Below are 20,491 nucleotides of genomic sequence, written 5' to 3'. Positions count from 1 at the left end.
TGAGCCATAATTATGCCATGGCACTCTAGCCTGGGCAACAGAGTGAGACCCTGTTAACAACAACAAAAAAAAGTCAGGTTAACATCAAGTGTTGGTAAGGAAGTGAGGAAATAGGGGCATACATGTACCACTGGTAGATGTACGAATTGCTATGACATCTTGGGAAAGCATTTTGCAACCTGTAATATGGACGTGGAGATGTGCCTATCCCACAAGCCAGCAACACAATTTCATTGTCAAGTACATTCCCTTGATTTGAACTTCCAACTTGTGAGTGGCCAAGGGAATGACAGGTGCTGAGAAACGGATCCCCTCAGTGCCCACAGGACCTAAGTAGCTCCAGCCTTTGGGCGTGTGGCCTCTGGCCGTGAGCAGCCTCCTGCTTACAAATACTCTATTCCTGTTCCTCTGTGAGCCGGACATGAAAAGGATCGGGAAATACTGAGCTAGAGAAACTCCCTGGTGAGCACCAAGAGATGGGTTTAAAGCTATTCATTACAGCACTGCTTGAAGTAGCCCAAATTAGAAACACCTAAATGTCTATCAGTAGGAGAAGAAATAACTAAACATGATGGAATACTATTCAGTAATGATCACGAATGAACCAAATCCTGCTGGGTGTGGTGGCTCATGCCTGTAATCCCAGCACTCTGGGAGGCTGAGGCGCTTGGGTTGCTTGAGCCCAGGAGTTCGATACCAGCCTGGGCAACATGGCAAAACCCCATCTCTACAAAAAATACAAAAATCAGCTGGGTGTGGTGACACAGCACCTGCAGTCCCACCTACTCAGGAGGCTGAGGTGGGAGGCTTGCTTGAGCTGGGGATGTGGAGGCTGCACTGAGCCATGACCATGCCACTGCGCTCTAGCCTGGGTGGCAGACTGAAACGCTGTCTCAAAAAAAAAAAAAAAGAAAAAAAAAAAAAAAGAAAATAAAATAAAAAGAAAAGAAAGAAAATGAAAAAGAAAAAAAGAAAGAACCAAATATAAATGTATCAGCAGGAACAGATCTTACAAATTTAATTTTGGGGGCAGAGGGGAAATTTGTAGAATATGTACAATATGACGCCACTTGTGAAAAACTTTTAAAGACTCAAACTGAAAAAAGATACTCTATGTTGTTATGGGAACATACCAAGCAGGAAAAGTATCTCCTCTGAGTTATCTGGGAGACTGGTTTGAGTAATAGCTCTAGTCCCTTCACTTGGGGAGCCTTGTGTTAATTGACGTCCTTCTTTACTGCAATCTCAATCTCAGTGATTTGGGTTTATCTCTGCAGCTGGCAAGAAGGCCAGGTGAGGTGGCTCACGCCTATAATCCCAGCACCTTGGGAGGTTGAGATGGCAGTACTGTGTGAGTCCAGGAGTTCAAGATCAGCCTGGAAAACATAGCAAGACCCCCATCTCTATTAAAATTTTAAAAGTTAACCAGGTATGGTGGTGCATGCCTGTACCGCTACTCAGGAGGCTGAGGTGGGAGTACTGCTTGAGCCCAGGAAGTGGAGGCTGCAGTGAGTGAGCCATAATTATGCCATGGCACTCTAGCCTGGGCAACAGAGTGAGACCCTGTTAACAACAACAAAAAAAAGTCAGGTTAACATCAAGTGTTGGTAAGGAAGTGAGGAAATAGGGGCATACATGTACCACTGGTAGATGTACGAATTGCTATGACATCTTGGAAAGCATTTTGCAACCTGTAATATGGACGTGGAGATGTGCCTATCCCACAAGCCAGCAACACAATTTCATTGTCAAGTACATTCCCTTGATTTGAACTTCCCAACTTGTGAGTGGCCAAGGGAATGACAGGTGCTGAGAAACGGATCCCCTCAGTGCCCACAGGACCTAAGTAGCTCCAGCCTTTGGGCGTGTGGCCTCTGGCCGTGAGCAGCCTCCTGCTTACAAATACTCTATTCCTGTTTCCTCTGTGAGCCGGACATGAAAAGGATCGGGAAATACTGAGCTAGAGAAACTCCCTGGTGAGCACCAAGAGATGGGTTTAAAGCTATTCATTACAGCACTGCTTGAAGTAGCCCAAATTAGAAACACCTAAATGTCTATCAGTAGAGAAGAAATAACTAAACATGATGGAATACTATTCAGTAATGATCACGAATGAACCAAATCCTGCTGGGTGTGGTGGCTCATGCCTGTAATCCCAGCACTCTGGGAGGCTGAGGCGCTTGGGTTGCTTGAGCCCAGGAGTTCGATACCAGCCTGGGCAACATGGCAAAACCCCATCTCTACAAAAAATACAAAAATCAGCTGGGTGTGGTGACACAGCACCTGCAGTCCCACCTACTCAGGAGGCTGAGGTGGGAGGCTTGCTTGAGCTGGGGATGTGGAGGCTGCACTGAGCCATGACCATGCCACTGCGCTCTAGCCTGGGTGGCAGACTGAAACGCTGTCTCAAAAAAAAAAAAAGAAAATAAAATAAAAAGAAAGAAAGAAAGAAAGAAAGAAAGAAAGAAAAGAAAGAAAGAAAGAAAGAAACCAAATCACATGTGTCAGCAGGAACAGAGCTTAAATACTTAATGTTTGGGGCAGAGGGGAAAGTTGTAGAATGTGTACAATATGAGGCCATTTGTGAAATACTTTTTTTTTTTTTTGAGACAGAATCTCACTCTGTCACCCAGGCTAGAATACAGTGGCGTGATCTCGGCTCACTGCAACCTCTGCCTCCTGGGTTCAAGCAGTTCTCCTGCCTCAGCCTCCTGAGTAGCTGGGATTACAGGCACCCGCCACCAAACCCAGCTAATTTTTGTATTTTTAGTAGAGATGGGGTTTCACTACTTTTATCAGGCTGGTCTCGAACTCCTGACCTCGTGATCCGCCTGCCTCAGCCTCCTAAAGTGCTGGGATTACAGGTGTGAGCCACCGCGCCCAGCCTGTGAAAAACTTTTAAAAACTTTTAATGACACACTGAAAAAACAATACTCTATGTTGTTATGGGACATATACAAGCAGGAAAAGTATTACAACAGGCACAGAGAGGCTGCTGGCCAACTTGGAGAAAGTGATTTCTGTAGAAGAGGGAGAAAAAGAAACGGAATAAGGGCATGGTTTTAGCTATACATGTAACATTGTATTTACTTATTTTATCTTTATTTATTTCTTTATTTTTCTTGAGACGGAGTCTCTCACTCTGTTGCCCGGGCTGGAGTGCAGTGGCAGGATCTCCGCTCACCACTGCAACCTCCACCTCCTGGGTTCAATCGATTCCCGTCTTCCTCTCATGCAGAGTAATTTGGCTCCGCGTGAGTTACTCTTTCTCCATTGCAATTTCCCTGTCTGTTGATAAATCTGCTCTGTCTAGGCAGGGGGCAAGGTGAACCCACTGGGCAGTTAAGGTCCCAGAATTTAGTCCACAGGTAAGCGGAGCAGGAGTCACATCAATAGCATCCATTCAGTGGGCTGCTTTTCCGAGTCAGATGCTGTGCCAGGGGTTTTGTTTACACATCTCTTTGCATCCCCCGAAACGACTCTGTGGGGTTGGGATTATCCCCTCAGGAGGTAACTAGGTTCAAGACAGCAAAATAACTGGCTCAGGATCACAGAGCAGCCGCATGACGGAGCTGAAATTCAAACCCAGGCTAGTCTGATTCCAAACCAGGGCCCCTTCCTCCTTAACCACCACAGCTGTGTCACTGAGGTTTCATTCAGTATTCTTTTTTTTTTTTTTTTTTTGAGGTGGGGTCTCACTTTGTCGCCCAGGCTGGAGTGCAATGGGGTGATCTTGGCTCACTGCAACCTCCACTGCCTGGGTTCAAGCAATTCTCATGCCTCAACCTCCCGAGTAGCTGGGATTATAGGCACCCGCCACCACATCCAGCTAATTTTTGTATTTTTAGTAGAGACGGGGTTTCCCTATATTGATCAGGCTGGTTTCAAACTCCTGACCTCAGGTGATCCACCCGCCTCGGCCTCCCAAAGTGCTGGGATTACAGGCATAAGCCATCACACCTGGCCTGTCTTCACATTTTTGCCATTGGCACTTATCATCTGTGCTGTTATTTACTTAATGCTTTTTCTTCAAACTGACACCCTTTTACAAGTGAATAAATGTACTTTATTATTATTATTTTTTTTTTGAGACGGAGTCTCGCTCTGTCGCCCAGGCTGGAGTGCAGTGGCCGGATCTCAGCTCACTGCAAGCTCCGCCTCCTGGGTTTACACCATTCTCCTGCCTCAGCCTCCCGAGTGGCTGGGACTACAGGCGCCTGCTACCTCGCCCGGCTAGTTTTTTGTATTTTTTTTTAGTAGAGACGGGGTTTCACCATGTTAGCCAGGATGGTCTCGATCTCCTGACCTCGCGATCCGCCCGTCTCGGCCTCCCAAACTGCTGGGATTACAGGCTTGAGCCACCGCGCCCGGCCCGTCTCGGCCTCCCAAAGTGCTGGGATTACAGGCTTGAGCCACCGCGCCCGGCCCGAATAAATGTACTTTATTTTTATTTATTTATTTATTTTTTTTTGAGGCGGAGTCTCGCTCTGTCGCCCGGACTGGAGTGCAGTGGCCGGATCTCAGCTCACTGCAAGCTCCGCCTCCTGGGTTTACACCATTCTCCTGCCTCAGCCTCCCGAGTGGCTGGGACTACAGGCGCCTGCTACCTCGCCCGGCTAGTTTTTTGTATTTTTTTTTAGTAGAGACGGGGTTTCACCATGTTAGCCAGGATGGTCTCGATCTCCTGACCTCGCGATCCGCCCGTCTCGGCCTCCCAAAGTGCTGGGATTACAGGCTTGAGCCACCGCGCCCGGCCCGAATAAATGTACTTTATTTTTATTTATTTATTTATTTTTTTTGAGGCGGAGTCTCGCTCTGTCGCCCGGACTGGAGTGCAGTGGCCGGATCTCAGCTCACTGCAAGCTCCGCCTCCCGGGTTTACGCCATTCTCCTGCCTCAGCCTCCCGAGTAGCTGGGACTACAGGCGCCCGCCGCCTAGCCCGGCTAGTTTTTGTATTTTTAGTAGAGACGGGGTTTCACCGTGTTCGCCAGGATGGTCTCGATCTCCTGACCTCGCGATCCGCCCGTCTCGGCCTCCCAAAGTGCTGGGATTACAGGCTTGAGCCACCGCGCCCGGCCATAAATGTACTTTAAAAGGAAACTTTATTTCTACAATAAATGGGAAACAAGTGTCTGTTACAGTGAAAAGAAGGTTATTTTGAAAACATATACAAAAGAAACAAAATATTGTAACATTTGTTCAGATACCATTACTTGCTGAGGCCCTCTCTTTGTTCAAAATGGAGATGAGAAAATCCTGGAGATGTGTTAAAGACGTAATAAGGCTGGGCGCCGTGGCTCATGCCTGTAATCCCAGCACTTTGGGAGGCCGACGCGGGTGGATCACCTGAGGTCAGGAGTTTGAGACTAGCCTGGCCAACGTGGCAAAACTCTGTTTCTACTAAAAATACAAAAATTAGCTGGGCATGGTGGCACACGCCTGTAATCCCAGCTACTTGGAAGGCTGAGGCACGAGAATCGCTTGAACCTGGGAGATGGAGGTTGCAGTGAGCCAAGATCACGCCATGGCACTGCAGCCTGAATAAAAGAGTGAAACTCCGTGTCAAAAAAAAACAAGGAACAAAAAACAAAACAAAACATATACAAAACAAACAAAATACATTTAGGCCAGATACTATTACCTGCTGAAGCCCTCTCTGTTCAAAATGGAGATTAGAAAACCTTGGAGCGGCTGGGCGCAGTGGCTCAAGCCTGTAATCCCAGCACTTTGGGAGGCCGAGACGGGCAGATCCCGAGGTCAGGAGATCAAGACCATCCTGGCTAACATGGTGAAACCCCCATCTCTGCTAAAAAATACAAAAAACTAGCCGGGCGAGGTGGCAGGCGCCTGTAGTCCCAGCTACTCGGGAGGCTGAGGCAGGAGAATGGCGTAAACCTGGGAGGCGGAGCTTGCAGTGAGCTGAGATCTGGCCACTGCACTCCAGTCCGGGCGACAGAGCGAGACTCCGCCTCAAAAAAAAAAAAAAAAAAAGAAATATTATTCAGCCATAAAAAGGAATGATGCTGTTCTACATGCTGCAACACGAATGAACCTGGAAAACAAGGTGCTAAGTGAAATAAGCCAGACACAAAAGGACACATACTGTATGACTCCACTTATATGAGGCACCTAGAATAGGCAAATTCATGGAGTCAGAAAATAGATTAGAGGTTACCGGGGGCTGGAGGAAGAGGGAAATGGGAATTCTTGTTTAATGGATTTGGAGTTTCTGTTTGGGGTGATGAAAAATTTTGGAAATAGTGGTGATGGTTGTACAACACTGTGAATGGGATCAATCCACCAAACTGTACACTTAGAAATGGTTAAAATGGTGCTATATTAGTCTGTTCTCACGCTGCTAGTAAAGACATACCTGAGACTGGGTAATTTATAAAGGAAAGAGGTTTAATGGACTGACAGTTCCACATGGCTGGAGAGGCCTCGCAATCATGGTGGAAGGCAAAGGAGAAGCAAAGGCAGGCAAGAGAACTTATGCGGGGGAACTCCCATTTATAAAACCATCAGATCTCATGACACTTATTCACGACCACAAGAACAGTATGGGAGAAACGGCCCCAGTGATTCAATTATCTTCACCTGGCCCCACCCTTGACACATGGGGGTTATGACAATTCAAGGTGAGATCTTGGGGGGCGGGGACACAGCCAAACCATATCATGTACCTTTTTATTTTATTTTTGAGAAAGAGTTTGGCTCTTGTTGCCCAGGCTAGAGTGCAATGGCCCGATCTCGGCTCACTGCAACCTCCGCCTCCTGGATTCAAGAGATTCTCATGCCTCAGCCTCCCAAGTAGCTGGGATTACAGGGGCCCGCCACTACGCCTGGCTAATTTTTTATATTTTAGTAGAGGCTGGGTTTCATCATATTGGTCAGTCTGGTCTCAAACTCCTGACCTCAAGTGATCCACCCGCCTCGGCCTCCCAAAGTGCTGGGATTACAGGTGTGAGCCCCCTTGCCCAGCTTCTTCTTCTTTTTTTTTCCCACCTCCTGGGTTCAAGCGATTCTCCTGCCTCAGCCTCCCAAATAGCCAAGATTACAGGTGCCCGTCACCATGTCCGGCTAGTTTTTGTACTTTTAGGAGAGACAGGGTTTCACCCTGTTGCCCAGACTGATCTCGAACTCCTGGTCTCAAGTGACCCACCTGCCTTGACCTCCCTAAGTGCTGGGATTACAGGTGTGAGGCACAGAGCCCAGGTCGAGTAGCTAGTACTGTGGGTGAATGTCCTCATACCTAGCTAATTTTTTTTTTTTTTTTTTGAGATGGAATCTCACTCTGTTGCCCAGGCTGGAGTGCAGTGGCACGAACTCGGCTCACTGTAAGCTCCACCCCTCAGGTTCAAGCCATTCTCCCGCCTCAGCCTCCTGAGTAACTGGCACTACAGGCGCCCGCCACCACACCCAGCTAATTTTTTGTATTTTTAGTAGAGACTGGGTTTCACCGTGTAAGCCAGGATGGTCTCTATCTCCTGACCTCGTGATCTGCCCACCTCGGCCTCCCAAAGTGCTGGGATTACAGGTGTGAGCCACCGCACCCGGCCATGCCTAGCAAATTTTAAAATTTTTGTAGAACTGAGGTCTTGATCAGATGGGGGTTGATCTTGAACTCCTGGCCTCAAGCAGTCCTCCAACCTTGGCCTCCCAAAGTATTGGGATTACAGGTGTGAGCCACTGCACTCGGCCATATTTTACATTTTGTAAGTATACGTATTTAACCCCAGTAAAAGGCATAATTGAGGCTGGGCTTGGTGGTTCATGCCTCTGGGAAGTGAAGGTAGCAGTGAGCCAAGATCGCACCATTGCACTCCAGCCTGGGCAACAGAGTGAGACACTGACTCAAAAAAAAAAAAAAAAAGCAGACAGATTGCTTCAGGAAGTTCCATGTGGCGATGCTGCACATCTCTCATCTCTTCTGGGATTTTTCCAAATATGGAAAAAGGAGACCAAGAGAGAAAAATAAAACTGTGGTCAGGCTGGGCGTGGTAGCTCACGCCTGTAATCGCAGCACTTTGGGAGGCCAAGGCAGGTGGATCACGGGGTCAAGAGATTGAGACCATCCTGGCCAACATGGTGAAACCCTGTCTCTACTAAAAATACAAAAATTAGCTAGGCGTGGTGGCACACACCTGTCATCCCAGGTACTCAGGAGGCTGAGGCAGGAGAATCGCTTGAACCCAGGAGGCAGAGGTTGCAGTGAGCCGAGATCGCACCACTGCACTCCAGCCTGACGACAAAGCGAGGATTCATCTCAAAACAAAAACAAAAAACAAAAAGCCATTGTCGCCTAAGACACCAGCAATGAGGCAGGTGGCTCTTCCCTTCCAGCTTCTAAGGCTCAGTGACTCCTCACTGCCCACACACCATTGCACCTGTTGCTTCCCTATGGCGTGTGCTCACACTGCTTCTAACACACAGCACTGAGCAGGGTTTCCGTGTGTCCTTTTTCATGGTGGTGCGCTGACTAACCTGCTTTCTCCCTTGGCTGTAAGTGAGCATCACAGCATCACGTGAGCAGGAATGTCTCCTTTTTTTTGGGTCACCATTGTATCCCTAGCTGTCAACAAATACTGCGTTTCATTAATGAAAAATCAGAAATTCAAAGACAGGTGTCTGGGAGGTGAAAGTGTCACCGGGAAGACTCATGCTCAGTTCCCACTATGTCCCAGATGGCACTTCCTTAAGGATTTATCCCGCTCAGGGCCATTGCCTGCTTTCTGGTTTGCATTAGCTAAGATCAGTTTCTGCTGTTGCAACAAAAACAAAACAAAACAAAAACTTCTGTTATGTCATCTTTCTAAGCCTCAGTTTCCTTGTCTGTAAAATGGGGGTAATGGGCCCATTGCCGTGGCTCCCAGCTGTAATCCCGGAACTTTGGGAGGCTGAGGCAGGGGGATCGCTTGAGCCCAGGAGTTCGAGAGCAGCCCTGGCACAATAGTGAGACCCTGTCTCTACAGGAAAAAAAAAAAAAAGAAGAAGCAGCCAGGTGTGGTGGCCCACATCTGTAGTCCTAGCTACTCAGGAGGCTGAGGCAAGAGGATGGCTTGATCCCCAGAGTCCAAGGCTGTGGTGAGCAGTGCTTGTGCCAGCCTGGGCAACATAGCAAGACTCTGTCTCAATAAAATAGGGGTAGTAATTGTACATATTTTCCATTTATTCACTTTCATGAGGATTACATCAGTAAACTCAGTCAACATTTACCCTTATGATGGCAATGGTCGTGAGGCGGAGGAGGAGGGTAGATGCATATGAGTTTGCTGTGGCTGCTCTAATAAACTTGCATAAACTGAGTGGTTCCAGACAACCCACATTCATTCCCTTACAGCTCTGCAGGTCAGAAGTCCAAAATGGGTTGGCAAGACTGCATTCCTTCTGGAAGCATGGGGCAGAATGTGTTTCCTTGTCCTCTCCAGCTTCTGAAGGTTGCCCAAATTCCTTGGCTCATGGCCCCACATCACTCTGACTTCGGTTCCCATTGTCACATTTACTTCTATGACTCTGAGACTACTTCCCCACTCTTTTCTTTTCTTTTTTTTGAGACAAAGTATCACTCTTGTCCCCCAGGCTGGAGTGCAATGGCTCGATCTCAGCCCACCGCAGCTCCGCCTCCCAGGTTCAAGTGATTCTCTTGCCTCAGCCTCCTGAGTAGCTGGAATTACAGGCACCTGCCACCACGCCCGGCTAATTTTTGTATTTTTAGTAGAGACAGGGTTTCACTATGTTGGCCAGTCTCGAACTCCTGACCTCAGGTGATCTACCTGCTTCTGCCTCCCAAAGTGCTGGGATTGCAGGTGTGAACCACCATGCCCAGCCCTTCCCCACTCTTTTAAGAAGCCATTTGAATGGGCTCATTTCACTGGACACATCTGAATAACCCATGATCTTCTCATCTCAAAATCTCTCTCTTTCTTTTTGAGACAGGGTCTCGCTCTGTCATCCAGGCTGGAATGCAGTGATGCAGTCATAGCTCCCTGCAACCTCCAACTTCTGTGCTCAAGCCATCCGCCTGCCTGTCTCCCAAGCAGCTGGAACTACAGGCACATACCACCATGCCTGGCTAATTTTTAAATTGTTTGTAGATACGGGCTTTCACTATATTGCCCAGGGTGCTCTCAAATTCCTGGCCTCAAGCAATCCTCCTGCCTCAGTCTGTCCAAGTGCTGGGATTATAGGCTTGAGCCATGACACGCGGCCTCAATATCTCTAGCTGAATCTCCAAACTCATCTGCAACATCCCTTTTGCCACATAAGGTTACATATTCACAGGTTCTGGGGATCAGGAAGTGGATATTTTTAGGAGCCATTATTCTGCCTAACATTCCATGTGTCCACAGTTTTGGTTTATAACAATTTATCTGGGAGATAGCCAGAAGAATAAGTTCTATTTCCTGTCTTCAAATGTCATCATTCTGTTGGTAAGACAAAATATTTACACAGTCAACAGAAACACAGGCAGCACGGTCAGGGCTGCTGTGGGAGAGAGAGAGAATAGATTGAGTTGATATAGATGAGGATGAATGTGGGATCCTTTTCTCTCCCCTGGTATCTCCCCTCCACAGACCTACAGCTTACTGCCTTGTAGGCTGGGCCCTGCCCACGGTGAACGCCGCCTCCAGGAACTGTGATGTGGATGTTGTAACCTGGAGGTGTGTAACAGCTTCCCTGCCTCATCGCCACACTGGAAGGAGGGAGCTCTGGGGAAACGTGAGACGGACTCTCCCACCAGATCAGCAGAGGTCTTGGCTTTCTGCTTTTACTGAGGCTCTACTGAGGTAGGAGGTGGGACTCACCTCCAGAGGTGGGGCTCAGACACGGGACTCAGTTGAGGACTAGGCAGCTTTCCATCAGACATGCCCACCAGTGTGCCATGTCAGTTTACCATCGCCATGGCAACACTCCAGGACTTACTGCCCATTTCCTGGCAATGCCCTGAGGACCCAAAAGTTACCACCCCTTGCCTAGAAATTCTGCATAAACGATTACTTAATCGGCATGTTATCAATTAATTAATTAATTATTTGAGATGGAGTCTTGTTCTGTCATCAGGCTGGAGTTCAGTGGCATGAACTCAGCTTGCTGCAACCTCTCTGCCTCCTGGGTTCAAGCGATTCCCCTGCCTCAGCCTCCTGAGTAGCTGGGATTACAGGCGCGCGCCAACACGCCCTCCTAATTTTCTGTATTTTTTAGTAGAGACAGGATTTCACCATGTTGGCCAGGATGGTCTTGATCTACTGATCTCGTGAATCCGCCTGCCTAGGCCTCCCAAAGTGCTGGGATTACAGGCGTGAGCCACTGCGCCCAGCTTTAACCTGCATGTTATGAAAAGTGGGTATATGGCCAGGCGCGGTGGCTCACACCTGTAATCCCAGCACTTTGGGAGACCGAGGTGGGTGGATCACCTGAGGTCAGGAGTTCAAGACCAGCCTGGCCAACATGGTGAAACCCCATCTCTTCTAAAAATACAAAAAATTAGCTGGGCATGGTGGCGCGTGCCTGTAACCCCAGGTACTCAGGAGGCTGAGGCAGGAGAATCGCTTGAACCCGGGAGGTGGAGGTTGCAGTGAGCCGAGATCACACCACTGCACTCCAGCTTGGGCAACAAGAGTGAAACTCTGTCTGAAAAAAAAAAAAAAAAAAGGAAAAAGAAAAAGAAAAAAATGGCTATAGCTGGGCACAGTGGCTCATGCCTGTAATCCCAGCAATTTGGAAGGCTGAGGCAAGCAGATCACCAGCCTGGCCAACCTGATGAAATCCCGTCTCTAACTCCATCTCTACTAAGAATACAAAAATTAGCTGGACATGGTGGTGGATGCCTGTAATCCCAGCTACTCGGGAGGCTGAGGCAGGAGAACTGCCTGAACCCAGGAGGTAGAGGTTACAGTGACCTGAGATCACGCCACTGCACTCCAGGCTGGGAAACAAAAAGTTAACCATATGACCGAGCAATTCCACTCCTAGGTAAATACCCAAGAGCACTAAAAACGCCTGTGCACTCAAAAACTCGTGCACAAATGCCCATAGCAGTATTAATGTCGTTACTGTCATTACTCTGTGTTATAGCCAAAAAGTGCAGACATCCCAAATGTCCCTCAGCTAATGAATAGATAAAGAAAATGTGGTCTACCCATACAATGAAATAGTATTTAGCCATAAAAAGAAATGAAGTGGGCGCGGTGGCTCACACCTGTAATCCTAGCACTTTGGGAGGATTGCTTGAGGTCAGGAGTTCGAGACCAGCCTGGTCAACATGATGAAACCCCGTCTGTACTAAAAAAAGTACAAAAATTAGCTGGGCGTGGTGGCAGGTGCCTGTGTCCCAGCTACTCGGGAGGCTGAGGCAGGAGAATCACTTGAACTCGGGAGGCAGAGGTTGCAGTGAGCTGAGATCATGCCCCTGAACTCCAGCCTGGATGACAGAGCGAGACAGTCTAAAAAAAAAAAAAAAATGGAATGAAGTGCATGCTACAATATACATAGACCCTGAAAACATGCTGAGCAAAAGGAAGACAGACACAAAAGATGACATATTGTATGATTCCATTTATAGGAAATGTACAGAACAGGCAAATCCAGAGACAAAAATGGATTCCTGGTTCCTGGGGGCTGGGAAGTGACTGTAAGGACATGGGGAGTGACTTTTTTTTTTTTTTACACAGACTCTTGCTCTGTTGCCCAGGCTGGAGTGCAGTGGCACAATCTCCGCTCACTGCAAGCTCCGCCTCCTGGGTTCATGCCATTCTCCTGCCCCAGCCTCCTTAGTAGCTGGGACTACAGGTGCCCGCCACCACACCCGGCTAATTTTTTTGTATTTTTTAGTAGAGATGGTGTTTTACCATGTTAGCCAGGATGGTCTTGATCTCGTGACCTCGTGATCCACCTGCCTCGGCCTCCCAAAGTGCTGGGATTACAGGCATGAGCCACCACCCCTGGCCATTTTTTTTTTTTTTTTTTGAGATGGAGTCTTGCTCTTGTTGCCCAGACTAGAGTGCAGTGGCGCGATCTCAGCTCACTGCAACCTCTGCCTCCCAGGTTCAAGCGATTCTCCTGCCTCAGCCTCCTGAGTAGCTGGCACTATAGGCGTGCACCACCATGCCCAGCTAATTTTTCTATTTTTTGTAGATATGGGGTTTCACCAGGTTAGCCAGGCTGGTCTCAAACTCCTGACCTCGTGATCTGCCCACCTCATTCTCCCAAAGTGCTGGGATTACAGGAGTGAGCCACTGCGTTTGGCCTCCTCTCTCCCCCTCCACCTCCCCTCCCCTTCCCTCTCCTCCCCTTCTCTTTCCTCCCCTTCCCTCTCTTTTTTTCTTTCCCTTCTGGCAAGGGCTCACTCTTTCACCCAGACTGCAGTGCAGTGGTGCAACCATAGCTCACTGCAGCCTCCCTCAGACTCCTGGCCTCAACCAATCCTCTTGCCTCAACTTCCCAAGTACCTGGGACTACAGGTATGCATCATCACACCTGGACAATTTTTTTTTTTACTTTTGTAGAGATGCAAGTCTTACTATGTTGCCCAGGCTGGTCTCAAACTCCTGGGCCCTAGTGATCCTCCCACCTCGGACTCTCAAAGTGCTGGGATTACAGGTGTGAGTCACTGCACCTGGCCAATATAGGATTTCTTTGGGGGATGATGAAAATATTCTAAAATTGATTGTGGTGAGATGCTGCAACTCTGGATATACTAAAAACCATGGAATTGTTCACTTTAAAGGGTGAATTGTATAGCATGTGAATCATATCTCAACAAAGCTGTTTTTACAGAAAGGATGAAATATACAAGTAAATTTTGAGGCCGTTATATTTGTCACACAGCTCTCACGCACTAAGTAATCCTAACTGAAACTCACATCATAATGGAAGTCTCACAGAACTCTGCTATTCCCACAGGTCCAGGACAGACCAGTTGGAGGCTGAGGACTCATTCTAGTCATGTCCAGACCCAGAGTCTGTCGCCTGGGGGCTGTGGGCTTGGCAGAGCCTATTTTGATGTGGTGGTATCAAGTCTCTTCTGGATACCTCAATTAGTTGCTTGCAGCCTGTCGTTATTGCTGTTTGTAGTGTGTTTTACTATCTTGTTGAGTGATCTGCAAAGTTCATGCTTTCGCCGAGCAATCTGAACAGTGTGTAATCTGGTTGATTTCCTGTACTTGGTTGCAGTTAGAAACAGTCCTGCCCTCTTCCTACTACAATTTCTCCTGGACTCTAGAAGGCTGGAGGCAAGGGATACGCCTTCCCCTTTCTCCTCCCTGCCTCTTTACTATCCATTCATCTGTTAGACCTTAAACCATGCTTAACACTAACAACGTTCTCTCCAGAGGCCAAATGAAATTTACCACTGATGCAGGGCAGGTGAGCCCCAAAGTGGGGCTTAGCCCATGAGGGTTCTTGGCTTTGCCCAGGAAAGAACTGAAGGGCAAGCTGGAGATAAAATAAAACAGCTTTATTAAAGCAGTGGTGTTACAACTCCTCAGGTGTTACAGCTCTGTGACTGCTCCTGCAGAATTGGGCTACCCTGTAAGCAGAGAGTAGCCACTCGGGCAGTTTTGCAGTCACATTTATACCCACTTTTTTTTTTTTTGACATGGAGTCTCACTCTGCTGCCCAGGCTGGACTACAGTGGCGTGATCTTGGCTCACTGCAACCTCTGCCTCCCAGGTTCACGTGACTCTCCTGCCTCAGTCTCCTGAGTAGCTGGGATTACAGGTGCGTACCACCATATCTGACTAAGTTTTGTATTTTTACTAGAGACGGGGTTTCATCATGTCGGCCAGGCTGGTCTCAAACTCCCAACCTCAGGTGATCCACCTGCCTCAGCCTCCCAAAGTGCTGGGATTACAGGTGTGAGCCACCGCACCCAGCTTGAGCATCTTTTATTTAAAAATTAAAAAAACGCCAGGCACAGCAGCTCATGTGATTTGAAAAAGGCAGTGATTTGTTGGGTGTGGTGGCTCATGTCGGTAATCGTAGCACTTTGGGAGGCTGAGGTGGGTGGATTGCTTGAGGCCAGGATTTGGAGACCAGCCTGGGCAACATAGCAAGACCCTGTCTCTACGAAAAATTTGAAAATTAGCTGAGTGTGGTGCCTGCCGCATGCCTGTAACCCCAGCTTCTTGTGGCGGGGACGGGGTTGAGATGGGAGGATTGCTTGAGCCCAGGAAGTCAAGGCTGCGGTGAGCCATGATGCTGTGATCGGGCCACTGCACTTCAGCCTGGGCAACACAGTGAGACCCTGTCTCAAAAAAAGAAAAAGAGAGAGAAAGGAAGGAAGGAAAAAAGACAGTGATTGTCAAAGGCTTTGGTAAGGGCTCAGTAAATGTCAGCCACAATAGTAATGACATCAACACTTGCTAAGCCTTTTCTGTTTTATTACTGTGCACGTCGGTGACGTCATGCAATGAACTCGGCAACCTTGCAAAACAGGTATCATCATCTCCACTTAAAAGCAAGAAACTGGCCGGGCGCGGTGGCTCAAGCCTGTAATCCCAGCACTTTGGGAGGCCGAGACGGGCGGATCACGAGGTCAGGAGATCGAGACCATCCTGGCTAACACGGTGAAACCCCGTCTCTACTAAAAATACAAAAAAAAACTAGCCGGGCGAGGTGGCGGGCGCCTGTAGTCCCAGCTACTTGGGAGGCTGAGGCAGGAGAATGGCGTAAACCCGGGAGGCGGAGCTTGCAGTGAGCTGAGATCCGGCCACTGCACTCCAGTCCGGGCGACAAAGCGAGACTCCACCTCAAAAAAAAAAAAAAAAAAAAACTGAGGCTTAGCAAGTGAAGTCATGTGACTATAGCTACATAGCTGGTAGGTGGCAAAGCAGATTCCCACCCAGGCTCCTGTGACTCCAGGGTCTCCTCAGATGTTAGCCTCAGTCAAGTTTTTAGCCCAAATCTTCGTCTCCTCTTGCCAGGATTTCTGCTATTCAAATGCAGTCACGGGAATCAGAAAAGAACCCAGATAAATACATCAGCAGCAGCTCATTCAGGCAGAGAAAACATACAGCAGCCCCGAGAATGCAGCTCATCTTGCTTTGGGCTTACTTTTGAGTGAAAGGCTCTTTTAGCCAAGCCCTGGCCAGTCTCCTCATTTAGCCCAGACTCTCAGAGCCTTATGGAACTGGCTGGACAGCAGTGGAAGTAAAGGGCAGCCTTGCTCCCTCTTCTTTAACATCGTTTAGGATTTCTGTGTAGTTCCCCAGAGCGACATTGGGTGTCACCTTTGAGTTACCTGAAGCCATTTTCCCCCAGAGGTTGATGAATGTGTCCTTTTCCCAGTTTCTGGTTGTCTAAGATCTATCTGCTTTGGGGATACAGTATATTCATTGCCAATACTTGTGCCCCTGACTTAACAGGAATATCTCGTTCTCATTTGTCCTGAAAGAAGAGTGTTCTCTGCAACCACATAAGCCTTGAATTTGTTTTTTAATTAATTTTTTTTCCTTTTTTTTTTGAGATGGAGTCTCTCTCTGTCACCCAGGCTGGAGTGCAGTGACATGATCTTGGCTCATTGCAACCTCCACCTCCTGCGTTCAAGCGATTCTCCTGCCTCAACCTACTGAGTAGCTGGGATTACAGGCGCCCGCCACCACCCCTGGCTAATTTTTGTATTTTTAGTAGTAGTGATGGGGTTTCGTCCTGTTGGCCAGGCTTGTCTTGAACTCTTGACCTCAAGTGATCTGCCCACCTCAGCCTCCCAAGGTGCTGAGATTACAGGCGTGAGCCACTGTGCCCGGCCTAATTAATTTTTTTTCTAAGAGATGGGGTATCACTATATTGCCCAGGCTGGTCTCGAACTCTTGGGCTCAAAGCAATCTTCTTGCTGCAGCCTCCAAAAATGCTGAGATTATAGGCCTGAGCCACCATGCCCGCTAAGCCTTGAATTTGAAGATGGCTTCATGCCTGATGACTTTGCAAACGACTTCTCTTCTGTGGAAAGGAGGATGCTAACATAAGGACGAGAGAGAGTTTAGGCAAAGTCCCTACCAACTCAGAGCCCTTTTCTCCCAATGTTCTTTGCACTCTGCCCACACATGGGTTTCCAAGCCTGGCTGTGAGTAACAGGGAACAACTCAGGGGCCAGGACTCTTTCCTACCGCTCCCTCCCTCCTCTCATCCTCCATCCCTTCCTTCTTCCTTCCAGCCCATAAATATTTACCAAGTAGACATTATGTGTCACACACTGGAAACATAACAGAGAACGAAACAAAAGTTCTCTTTCTTTGTAGAATTTACACTGAAACTTCTTATTTCTCTGTATGTTCTCAGCAGCATCTAAGCTGAGAACATACAGAGAAACAAGACATTGGATGGCTTGGCTAACCCTCTTCCTTTCTAGTTTTTCCTATCCATATACTAACATATATACATGATTTTTGCATGTAAAATATGTTTTATTGTTCTTTAAAAGGATTCAGGGTTTGGTTTTAAATCGGACTGCACACCTTTCAAATCAATTTGACATCTCTCTCACTATGTCAAACTGGCTTCAGTTAGCAATACCTCATTAAATCCAAAAGAAAAAAATGCTTTAATTTTAAGGAAGAAAATTCAGTTTTGAGAACATTAACATTAGTCTGTAATTCAAAACAAAGTGAGGGCTAATGTTTCATGGTTCTTTATACATCCTTCTCCTCAACACAGAACCAGGAAAGTGGCAGGCACTGGCACTGATACAGACGGACACTGCACACACACACACCCAGCCCCCAAACAACACAATTCAGAGTATGTCAAAGGGAAAAGGTTTGTTATGGTATTGATCGAAACCCCTGGAGTTGGTCGGGCGTCTCATGCTTGTAATCCCAGCACTTTGGGAGGCCGAGGTGGGCGGATGAGGAGGTCAGAATATCAAGACCATCCTGGCTAATGAGGTCAGGAGGTCAAGACCATCCTGGCTAACAATGTCAGGAGATCAAGACCACCCTGAGTAACAGGGTGAAACCCCATCTCTACTAAAAAATACAAAGAAAAAAATTAGCTGGGGGTGGTGGTGGGCGCCTGTAGTTCCAGGTACTCGGGAGGCTGAGGCAGGAGAATGGCATGAACCCGGGAGGCAGAGTTTGCAGTAAGCCGAGATCAAGCCACTGCACTCTAGCCTGGACGATAGAGCAAGACTCGTCTCAAAAAAAAGAAAAAAAAAAAAAAAGAAAATCGAGAAACCCCTGGAGTCAACAATCTATCTCAGCAGGTATGCCGTTTTGATCTTGAATGTATATGAAAGAATCTATTGTCATGTACATGATATTTACATTTCAAATGGAAATAGGACCCATCTTAACAATATTCGATGACTAACCCCTACACCTGAAACTTAATAGGGTACTATGGCCACCGTTTCTTCCTTCCTTCCTTCCTTCCTTCCTCCTTCCTTCCTTCCTTCCTTTTCTTTCTTTCCTTCTTTCTTTCTCTCTCTCTCTCTCTTTCTTGTCTCTCTCTCTCTCTCTGCCTTCCTTCCTTCTCTTTTTTTTGAGATGGAGTCTCACTCTGTCACCCAGGCTGGAGTACAGCAGTGTAATCTCGGCCTACTGCAACCTGCCCTTCCCGGGTTCAAGTGATTCTCCTGCCTCAGCCTCCCGAGTAGCTGAGACTACAGGCACATGCCACCATGCCTGGCTAACCTTTTGTATTTTTAGTAGGGACGGGTTTCACCGTGTTAGCCAGGACGGTCTCGATCTCCTGACCTCATGATTCACCTGCCTCAGCTTCTCAAAGTGCTAGGATTACAGGCATGAGCCACCGCGCCTGGTGTGAGATGCAAACATTTTTCTTAGTTTATTTTTTGCTTTCATATCATCCTGTTTTATTTACTTATTTATTTCCTTTAATTTTTTTTTTTTTTGAGACGCAGTCGCTTGCTCTGTGGTCTGGGCTGCAATGCAGTGGTGCAATTCTCCTGCCTCAGCCTCCCGAGTAGCTGGGATTACAGGTGCACACTAACATGCCCAGCTAGTTTTGTATTTTTAGTAGAGATGGGGTTTCACCAAGTTGGCCATGCTAGTCTCCAACTCCTGACCTCAAGTGATTTGCCCACCTCGGCCTCCCAAAGTCCTGGGACTACAGGCATGAGCCACCACACCCAGCCTGATATCATCTTTTTTTTTGTAAACAGTGCCTAGCATTCTATTGATCAGGCGTACTATAATTATTATTATTATTATTATTTTTTTGAGACAGAGTCTTGCTCTGTCGCCCAGGCTGGAGTGCAGTAGCTGGATCTCAGCTCGCTGCAAGCTCTGCGTCCTGGGTTTACGCCATGCTCCTGCCTCAGCCTCCTGAGTAGCTGGGACTACAGGGGCCCGCCACCTCGCCCGGCTAGTTTTTTGTATTTTTTAGTAGAGACGGGGTTTCACCGTGTTAGCCAGGATGGTCTCGATCTCCTGACCTCATGATCCACCCGTCTAGGCCTCCCAAAGTGCTGGGATTACAGGCTTGAGCCACCGTGCCCAGCCGTACTATAATTTTTAAGCAGTCTTTTATTAATAGGCATTTTGGTTATTTCCAATTTTTTTGCAATTAAAAACCACCCAGCTCTTTCTAGTAATCTGCTTTGCATCTCTTTCATGAGAAATTCCTAAAAGTGGAATTGCTTTGTTAAAGAATATTAATTTTAGGCCAGGCATGGTGGCTAATGACTGTAATCCCAACACTTTGGAAGACTGAGGTGGGAGGATCACTTGACCAGAAGTTCGAGACCAGCCTGGGCAACATAGCAAGACCCCATCTCTGAAAAAAAAAAAAATTAGCCAGTTGTGGTTACATGCCTATAATCCCAGCTTCTGGGGAGGCTGAGGCAGAAGAATCACTTGAACCCAGGAGTTTAAGGTTACAGTGAGTTATGATTGCACCACTGCACTCCAGCCTGGGTGACAAGGTAAAACTCTGTCCCTAAAAAAAAAAAAAGAAAAAAGAAAAAAAAAGAATATTAACTTTAAAAAGTCTCTTTTAGGTATAATTGAGAAATAAAATTTTTTTTTAAAAAGAAAAAAGACTCGATACATATTGAGTATTGAATATTATATTTAAAATAACTTTTTGCTATTTAAAAACAACAAACTTTTATTGATTAAAAAAAAACCCTCAGATACCCATCACCCATCAAGTCAGGCTGACCTGGTCTACTCTATACACGTAACTACATCTGCCTCTGTTGTATTATTTTGAAGTAATTCATTTCAGCTATAAAGATTTCAGAATTTAGGCTGGGCGCAGTGGCTCACACCTATAATCCCAGCATTGTGGATTGAGGCCAGGAGTCCGAGACCAGCCTGGCCAACATGGTGAAACTCCATCTCTACTAAAAATACAAAAATTAGCCAGCTGTGGCCGCACATGCCTGTAATCCAAGCTACTCTGGAGGCTGAGGCATGAGAATCACTTGAACCTGGGAGGCGGTGTTTGCAGTGAACCAAGATGATACCACTGTACTCTAGCCTAGGTGACCGAGTGAAACTCTGTCTCAAAAAAAAAAAAAGGTTTTGA

This window comes from Trachypithecus francoisi, unplaced genomic scaffold, assembly GCF_009764315.1.
Source record: "Trachypithecus francoisi isolate TF-2019V2 unplaced genomic scaffold, Tfra_2.0 Lachesis_group15, whole genome shotgun sequence".
In the NCBI taxonomy this organism is placed as follows: Eukaryota; Metazoa; Chordata; class Mammalia; order Primates; family Cercopithecidae; genus Trachypithecus; species Trachypithecus francoisi.
Note: the sequence above shows the minus strand (reverse complement) of the source record.